This window comes from Physeter macrocephalus, chromosome 10 (assembly GCF_002837175.3).
Source record: "Physeter macrocephalus isolate SW-GA chromosome 10, ASM283717v5, whole genome shotgun sequence".
In the NCBI taxonomy this organism is placed as follows: Eukaryota; Metazoa; Chordata; class Mammalia; order Artiodactyla; family Physeteridae; genus Physeter; species Physeter macrocephalus.
Window position 1 is genome coordinate 44,859,780 of NC_041223.1, and position 9,760 is coordinate 44,869,539.

A 9,760-nucleotide genomic window follows, 5' to 3' on the forward strand; every position below is an offset into this window, starting at 1 on the left:
TTACTAGAGATAAAGAGGGTTACAAGGTATTGGTAAAAGATTCAATTCATCAAAAGATATCATTCTCGGGCTTCCCTGGTGGCGCAGTGGTTGAGAGTCCGCCTGCCGATGCAGGGGACACGGGTTTGTGCCCCAGTTCGGGAGGATCCCACATGCCGCGGAGTGGCTAGGCCCGTGAGCTATGGCCGCTGAGCCTGCACATCCGGAGCCTGTGCTCCGCAATGGGAGAGGCCACAACAGTGAGAGGCCCGCGTACTGCAAAAACAAGAAAAACAAAACAAAACAAAACAAGCCGCTGAGCCTGCACGTCCGGAGCCTGTGCTCCGCAATGGGAGAGGCCACAACAGTGAGAGGCCCGCGTACTGCAAAAACAAGAAAAACAAAACAAAACAAAACAAACAAACAAAAAAAGATATCATTCTCTTAGTACAATGGCATCCAATGGCGAGATTGGCCTGTCCACCCTCAACAGCAATCTGGCAAATTTAGGGGCTAAGAGCCCCTGGATGCTGGACTCCAAGGCTGGTTCTCTGCCCTTGGATATATTTTGTCCCCAACATCACCTTTGGTCACCCTGCTATAGAAAGCCTCCATGAGCAGCTAGGTTTGGATGTGCACGTGATAGTGTCTTGGCTAGACCAGTGGATAAAGTGAATGGGTGTAGCAAGAACCAATCAATATTTAATCTGGAGGTTACTGAGAATCCAGGGCTTTGATTAAAGACATGTGAGGATGAGATGAAATTGACCTTGCCATCAAACTAGGCATGTGAGCATTTGGCACCATGGGCTAATCAGATAGAGAAGGCTTTGGTTATGACAGTGGAACCTGGGTTTGGAAGGCAGAAATCCATGGAAGATATGATGCCAAGGATTCACTGATTGACAGTGGAGTGAGTACTGACACTGTCCATAACTGTACAGAGTCAGGAGGTAACATGATTGTGTCTGGCAATGAGGAGTGAAGACGTATCTCTGACAATGCGTTTAAAAATATTTGCTCAGTGTCTACTCAGAAACGTTCTCCTGATCAGTGAAACCTCAAAAGCCGAGTGTTTCTTCTCATGAAATCTTTTAACTGGAAAGGAAGAATGTTGACTACCAAATTATATTGGGATTGAGGCAATACTGCTTTTCTGGGCAGTTATTCATTCCAGTGCCTAAAATCTATTTGTTCTGAGAGGTTAGAAATTGATGTATTTAACTACATTTTTAGAGATGGAATTTAAAGATTAGTGTGATGAATATTCTGGTTTTACTTGGTGACTTCATTTTTATGAAGTGTGAATATATGGCTTTATTATTAAGATTACAAAAAAGTATGTTTTAATGACTAAGGAAGGCATATTAGTTACTATTAGAAAATTATTTTTCCTGCTTTTCTAAAAAGACTTGTGTCTCACACATCTTCTAAAAGCAAAGGAAGTTGTTATGTTTTTCCTGTTTGGGGTCATTTATGATTTGTCTATAATGCTTGATAATGATTAGAATGGAATATATGAAAAATTAAGCTTGGATCTAGCTGGGATAGATACCATATTTTTCTTACGTCTAAAACATCTATTTTTCACTTTCATCTTACAGTTGATGCATCAAAACTATTTTAAAATGTATGAAATTCAGGGTATTTCAGGTGGTCTGTGGTCTATTCTAAAACGTGAGCATAGGTTTCACCCGTCAATTTTGCTGGTGGGATAGATTATTCAGTGATTTTTTTCCCCCTTTCTTTAACACATCTAACATCCTTAAGGACATTGTTGCCTTAGTTTACAAAGGAAAAAGTAAAGTCTCTCTTTGGAAGTAATATCCAGAATCCTGACTCTGCCTTTTCCAGCTGTTTGACCTTAGCAAATCACTCAACCTCTGAGCTTCTAATATTTCATTTATAAACTCAATGTAATTATAACAACTTTGCAGGGTTGTGTTGAGGATTAGAAGAGGTAACATTATATATGTAAAGCACCCAGCACTACTCCTAGAACTTAATAGATGCTCAATACAAAGTAGCTATTATATAAATTTATGTTTTGTAGGTACAGAGTACTTCGGTATAATTTCATTAAGTCTGTAAATCATTCTAATGAGTGTTGGGACAGGTATTTTTGACCCTATTTTAAAAATGAAGAAACTAAAATTCAGCAATAGGCTGGTACCCTGGAAAGGATCCAGGGGACGTAGGATTTCCGGTCTGTACTCCTTACAAATGGGGCCTTGGAAGGTGGGTCAGGTAAAGCAAGATGCTTTTATCTAACATTTTCTTATTTCCAGTCTAACTTTATCATGTAGCAGGCCAGATAGCTGAGAATATTCTGGAACTATAGATTTTCGCCCCAGGGATATGCATTTTATTATTCCATGAAAGACCAGGTAGGCTATTAGATGACAGAGTTAATTCATAAACTAAAAGTTTTATGTGTTCTCCAAATTACACTTGGACAACAAACATGTATTTACCCCTTCATTCTTATAATTACTCTTGCTACATAATAAATATGGCAAGAAATAACAGAGCCAGTGTCTCTAAACTTCTCAAGGTTACTATGAATTTTGAGAAAAATAAGAATGTTAGCACTTAAGTATCAATATATAATCGAGTCTGTTTTTTTCCCTCTAACAGTATAAGATTAAAATTTTGTTTCTTAATATTTGTTTTTATTTTGGCCTAGGAAAGGGTTGTGTCATGAACAAGTGGCATTTTACCCAAATCAGACAACACAAGGAATATAAAAACAGCTGTAATTTTAAAATTTACATACTAGATTATAATATCAGACATGACAGAAAGATTTGAGTTTATTTGTCTGGACAACTTGGGCTTGACCAGCTTTTGTTTTCTGTTTCTTTAAAAATAAATGTAGGGCTTCCCTAGTGGTGCAGTGGTTGAGAATCCACCTGCCGATGCAGAAGACACGGGTTCGTGCCCCGGTCCGGGAAGATCCCACATGCCGCGGAGTGGCTGGGCCCGTGAGCCATGGCCACTGAGCCTGTGCGTCCGGAGCCTGTGCTCTGCAACGGGAGAGGCCACAACAGTGAGAGGCCCGCGTACCACAAAAAAAAAAAAAAAAAAAAAATGTACAGTGAAAGTACAATAGTGCTTGCTTCAACAGCATGTATACTAAATTGGAATGATATGGAGATTATGGCCCCTGCACAAGGATGACATGCAGATTCCTGAAGCGTTCCATATTTTTTCATCACAAAGAAAAAACCAATTTTTTTCTTTTTGGGGGGATATCTATGTGAGATGATGGATATTAATTAAACTTACTGTGGTAATCATTTCACAATAATTGTAAGTCAAATCATTACACTGTACACCTTAAACTTAAAACCACAAGTGACTAACACTTGTTTGTGGATGAAAAGTTAGTTACTCCTGTGGTTCAAGAAGGAAAGAAAAAATACTTACCTTGCCTGTCTCATAAACAGCATAAAAGATTAATACATGAAGTATATGTTCTTATTCTGAAATTGTGGCTGCAGGGAGTAGGGCATTAAGAACAGGGCTTTTTTGATTTTACGAATCCTGTTTTCCCTTAAGTTACGTCATTTTATTAACCAACCTATTCTCTTTCACTTATTTTTTTTAACATTGGTAAATCCTAGATCAAAGGTTTCATACTCTTCCATTCCATCTGCTGTCTGCCTCTTTGGATGGTGGCCATACTCTTGTGTACTGGTACAGAAGATTTCATCATGTAAAGCCATGCCTGACCTTTTGATCTGATCATATTTTTCATCTTGACATAACACTACTATATCTTCAGCCTTCAGGAGGGAAGTCCATTGTTCCCACCACAAACACTAAAAGGGAAAATATTTTCAATTAAGTTTCAAATAGTTTGTTTTATTTAAATTCACTTATCATGTAATCTGAAAATATCAGTTTTGTAATAACTATTGTTCTATTCTTTTAGCACATAAATGTACAGATTCTCATTTGAACCTGAAAAAATGATATAGTAGTTCTAAATCTGTATGCACAAAATAATGTAGTATGTAAATACAGCCAGAACTCCAAGAAAAAAATGAATAAACCCACTATCACCTTGGGAAATTTTAACACACCTCTCTTAGAAACTGACAAATTAAGCTGAATAGTAAAGATATAAATTATGTGAATCAATTAATAAAACAAATTCTTTTCTAGCATGCACGCAACATTTCACTAAAACTGAGCACATACTAGGTCATGAAGCACATTTCATCAACTTTTAAACTACATGTAATCACATCACAACTTAGAAATTAAGGGCATGTTTTTAAAGTTTGAAGATTTAAAGACACATTTCTAAATGACTCTTTGGTCAAAGAGTAAATCATAATGGGAGTTTTAAAATGCTTAGAGCTGAATGATAAGAAAAAGCTATATATTAAAGCTTGTGGAATGCAGCTGAAATGGTACTTCAAAGTAAATTGTTAGCCTCAGAAAATGCTTTTCTTAGAAAAGAAAGGTTTAAAAAATGTGTAAACATCCCTAAGAAACTAGAAAAAATTGAATAAATCCAAAGGAAATAAAATATTGGAAATTATAAAATTAATGTTGCTAAAACTCAGCCTCTGTTCACCGGTGCCGAATAGAAACGCGGAGACAGAGTTTTGGGTGAAGTAGAAATGAGTAGCTTTTATTGCTTTGCCAGGCAAAGGGGGCCACAACGGGCTAATGCCCTCAAGACTGTGTGCCCCCCGTGGAGGGGGTAGTGAGTTTTATAGTGTTCAAGGAGCAGGGTGTGATCAGCTGTGGACATTCTTCTGATTGGTTGGTGGTGAGGTAATTGGGAGTCAGCATCATGACCCTTCTGGTTCCAACCAGTCTGGTCTGGAGTCTGCATGCTTGTGGGGAGCAGACAGTTAACTTCTTCCACCTGGTGGGGGATTCAGTAGCTGCAAAACAGCTCAAAGGACAGGGCTCAGAATATTATCTACAGCCCTTGGGGAAGAACTAAAGGTCCTTGACTCTGTTTAATGGCTAAAGTATTATTATTTTGTCTTGCTTGACTGTTTTCCTTTCTTTGTGCATTTTCTCACTTCTCTGATTGATTTTATTCTTTGACTAAATTCTTTCTACAGACAAAAGGCAGGCAGAGGACATGGATGGGGTCTGTCCTGGGAAGGTCTCATAGCGTCCTGTTCGGTTACATTAGGAGCAGAAACTAATGAGGTAAATGCAAACATAGAATTTAGAGGATCACTATAACCTAATTTGGCAAATGTCATCAAGATAAAAGAAAAAAGGTACAAGAAAACAAAATTAGAAATGATAAAAGGGATGAAAGCCAAAAGAACATTATAAATTGGTATGTCATCTTTCCCTCTGGCCAAAATGGAATAATAGGGACAAGAGTCACTCTCCTGCCACAAACAACTAAAAAATCAGACAGAAATATAAAATGACAGTTTCCAGACACTGTACATCAGGCACTCAAGGACAGTGATCTGTAAAATAGAGGAAATAAGTTAGTTGGGCCCTATGATTGCTCCACTTTACTGCCTAGAAAGTTTCAAGACTGCAGGACATAGAAGGGAAACCCAGGTGGAACTTAGAATTCTCTCTGAGTTGAGGAGAAAGAGTTGGGAGGCCAGGGAAGATAAGACAACCAGATTTCACAGAGTAGAGTATCAAAGTGACAGAGCTGCACAGATAGCTCCAGAGATCTGCAGCTGAGTACTGATGACCACATGTGACTACTACCCAATACCATGAAAAGAACCACCTGAAAGAACAAGGAGAAACAATTTTTGGAGCTCACACATGGCCAAGAATAGTTTCCAGACAAAGTGGAAACCCTTCAGTTTCATAGAGTAGCAGAGTACTAGGAATAGTATTGTCTCAGTAAAAAAAAAAAAAAAAAAAAAAGAAAAGCTATATGTCCTTGCCTTACAAAGTTCAAAAGCAAGCCTTTATGTAAAAAATAAAAATTTCTCCAAGTAACTTAATTTTTCTGATTACAAAGCTCAAGAATATACATATGTGTGTGTGTGTGTATATATATATATATATATATATATATATATATATATATAATCTAATAGCCAACAAAGTAACATTCACAATGCCTGGTATCCAATAAAAAATTACCAGATGTGCACAGAACGCATGCCAATGTAAGACACAACCCATAGTATGGAGAAAAATCAATAAAAAGAAAGACCAAGAAATGACACAGATGATAGAATTAGCAGACAAGGACAGTATAACATAACATCTATAATTCTACTTGCTATGTTCAACACAGTGGAGGAAAGCTTGAGCATGGTAAGAAAAAACATGGAAGATATAAAACAGACCCAAATAGAACTTCTAGAAATAAGATATACAAAATATCATATGAAAAATACAGGGCTTCCCTGGTGGCTCAGTGGTTGAGAGTCCTCCTGCCGATGCAGGGGACATGGGTTCGTGCCCCGGTCCGGGAAGATCCCACATGCCACAGAGCGGCTAAAAACAACAACAACAACAAAAAAAACAACACTTGGTTTAACTTGGGACTTCCCTGGCGGTCCAGTGGTTAAGACTCCACACTTCCACTGCAGGGGTTGCGGGTTCGATCCCTGGTTGGGGAACTAAGATCCACATGCTGCAAGGTGCGGCCAAAAGATTTAAAAAAAAAAAAAAAAAAAGAAAAAAAAAAGAAAAATACACTAATGAAATTAAGAGCAGATTAGACACTAATCTTGTCGATTAGTGAACTTGAAGACAAAGCAAGGAAAATTATCCCAAATGAAACACATATTGAAAAACAACTGAAAAAGAAATTAACAAAGCACGAGTAAGCTGCATGACTATTTTGGGCAGCCTAATATAAGTGGAATTGGAATTTTAAAAATATTTGAAGAAATAATGATTGAAATGTTTCCAAATTTGATGAAAACTATAAACTCACAAACCCAAGAGGCTCAGCTAACTGCAAGAACAAGAAACATGAAAAAAAGGCATACCAAGTTACATCATAATCAAATTGCTTAAAATCAGTGACAAAGAAAAAAATTTTTAAAGCAGAGAAAAGTTAACACACAAAGGAACAACAATTAAGAATGATAAACTTCTTGTCAGAAACAAAGCAAGTAAGATGACAGTGGGGGCAACATCTTGAAAGAACAAAATGTGTTTGGAATTCTATACCCAATAGAAATATCTTTTAAAAATGAAGGTGAAATAAAGGTTTATGTTGGCATACAAAAGCTAACAGAATTGATCACCAGCAACTTACAATACAAAAATATAAGTCCTTCATGCAGAAGGAAAATGATACCAGATAGAAATCTAGATCTACACAAAGAATTGAAGAATAGTAGAAATGGTAACTATGTGGGCAAATGTATTTTTAAAAACCTTTATAATTTGTTTAAACCTTTTAAAAATAGTTGACTGTTTAAAGCAAAATTTTAAAAAATGCATTGTGGAGTTTATAACATGTAGAAAAATCTGACAGTAGCAAAAAGGCAGAGAGGGAGAAAAAGGAAGTTTACTGTATTAAGCTTCTTATACCACTGTCCATGAATAGAAAAATAATGCCATATATGTAATATATGTTTCTAATAGCCATGTTAAAAAGTCAAAATAATCAGTGAAATTAATTTTAATAGAATATTTTACTTAATCCAATGTCCAAAATATTATTTTAGCAAATAACTGTCCTCAGTTTGCCTTAAATAAAACTCTTTTCTATTCCTATTATAGTTTATTATTTGTCAATAACATTTATGAAGACAATTATAAAATTTTGTTGAAATACAGTACGGAAGATATAAATACATGGTGAGCTATATAACTTGTTCATGGATAGGAAGAGTTAATATCATTAAGATGTTAATTTCTCCAAAACTCTCCTATGGATTACATGTAATTTCATCCAAAATCCCTAAGGGACTTTTCATGGAATTGAACAAGTGAGTGCTACGTTTATATGGAAATGCAAAGAGCTAAGACGATCCTAAACAAAAGCAAAATAGAACTTTCCCTATCAGGCATCATGATGTAGTCACAAAATGGATTAGTATACAGCAAGGAAAATGAACAAACCACAGATACATGCATCAATATGAATGAATCTCAAAAAATGTTAACATTGAGCCAAAACAAAAGACAACAGATATAAAAAATATTCCAGTTTACATATTTAGAAAACAGGCAGGGGAATCTGTATTTCTTAGGGATACATACACATGAGATGAAACTGAGGAAAAGCACAGGGATTATTAATAAAATCCAGAGTAATATCTACAAGGGACTGATAATAATTAATTAAGCTCGATGGTGAATACACAGGTGTTCATGTTATTATTCAAAGTGTCTTCTTACACATTATTCTCTTTGTGTATATTTTATAATAAAACAAATTTACTGTGGTAATCATTGTGAAATGATTACCACAGTAAGTTTAACTAATATCCATCATCTCACAGAGTCATGCTGAAACCTAAACAAAGAGTATATTAAATTTTGCTGAAACCCTAAACAAAGAATATATTAAATTTTGCCATGCTTTTTTAGAACAGTTTTAAAAAAACAACCATAACTGAAAGGGAACAGGAGGGATCCCTCAAAAGTAATGTTGTCCAAAGTTTAAAACTCCTAATTTTTAAATAACAGGTACTTTGGGGAATTGCACATTAAATTCCCTAAACTGCCTACTGTTTCCAAATTTAAATATTTAATGCATAAACTAGTGAACATTCCAAGCTCTTTACTTGGTGGGGTTGCTCCCAATTAAGATTTTAGTTCTGGTAGTGCTATACAGCAGTGCTTGCAAGTGCAACTACTTGAAATTTTTATTTCAAAACAGAATGGAAAATTGAAATGTTAAAGTGCTACTAATAATGATATGATGTATGTGTCTCTTAAAACTTAAACTACTGAAGCAAACATGAAAATGATTAGATGTCCTGAAAGGGGGGAATCATATGCTCATTTAATTTTAGTGGTAAACTGTTCAAATATGAAAGGAAAAAAATGAAAGAACAAATATACAACTGAGCAAACACATAATTAAAGGGTATGCTTCAGGATTTCTGGGATGGGAACTCCACTGTGTGTGTTTAAATCTGTTGTTTGACCTGTACATTATATTTTCATACATTTTCAGGAATTCATTTCCCACTAAAATTGCCGACCACTTTACTGGGAGCAAGAAACTCTAAAAATAATTGATCCAATTACTTTCACTACTCTGTGATTAACATAGTTTCAAATACTGAAGGAAATGATGCCAGCCAAAGCAAACAAACACCCCCCCCCCACCAAAAAAAAAAATGAACAACAGAAAACCATGGTAGTGGAAGAATAAAAAAATAAAAACACTAAGCTAGGAGGGCCTAAGCTTGGCTACTGTGTGATTTTGTGTTTCACAGTACATTAAGAAAGTTAAATCAGACATTCCCTCCTATTAGGTTTAAAACTCTAAGCCTTAAATAAATGCATTGTATTGCACTAAAATAACAGAAAAGGAAAAATAATCTCAGTTGAAACATGTGAATGTCCCACTAACTGCCAAGACTTGAGCTACAAAGATAAATTGGATATGTTCCCCATTACAGCTGAATATACAAGTTCTAAAATAAAAGCAACATACTACTTTATCAGATAATGCTACCAATGAAATCTTACTGGTTTTAGAAAGGGGATGGAATTTTAATGAATCAGGGCATCTATTTTTGCTTTATTAGGCATATACAATCATAAATGAAAACAAATGAAACAGACACACTTACATAAATGCAATTGTAAAATAGTATTTTATTATTTTTAATATAGTGCTGTA

The 9,760-nt window shown here is 35.6% G+C and overlaps 2 pseudogenes; both read left to right on the forward strand.

The window, feature by feature from the left end:
• Positions 1-431: 431 nt before the first annotated feature.
• On the forward strand, positions 432-964 carry LOC112062094 (ribulose-phosphate 3-epimerase-like protein 1; annotated as a pseudogene).
• A 2,126-nt stretch (positions 965-3,090) lies between these two features.
• LOC112062105 (uncharacterized) lies at positions 3,091-3,190 on the forward strand (annotated as a pseudogene).
• Positions 3,191-9,760: the final 6,570 nt, after the last annotated feature.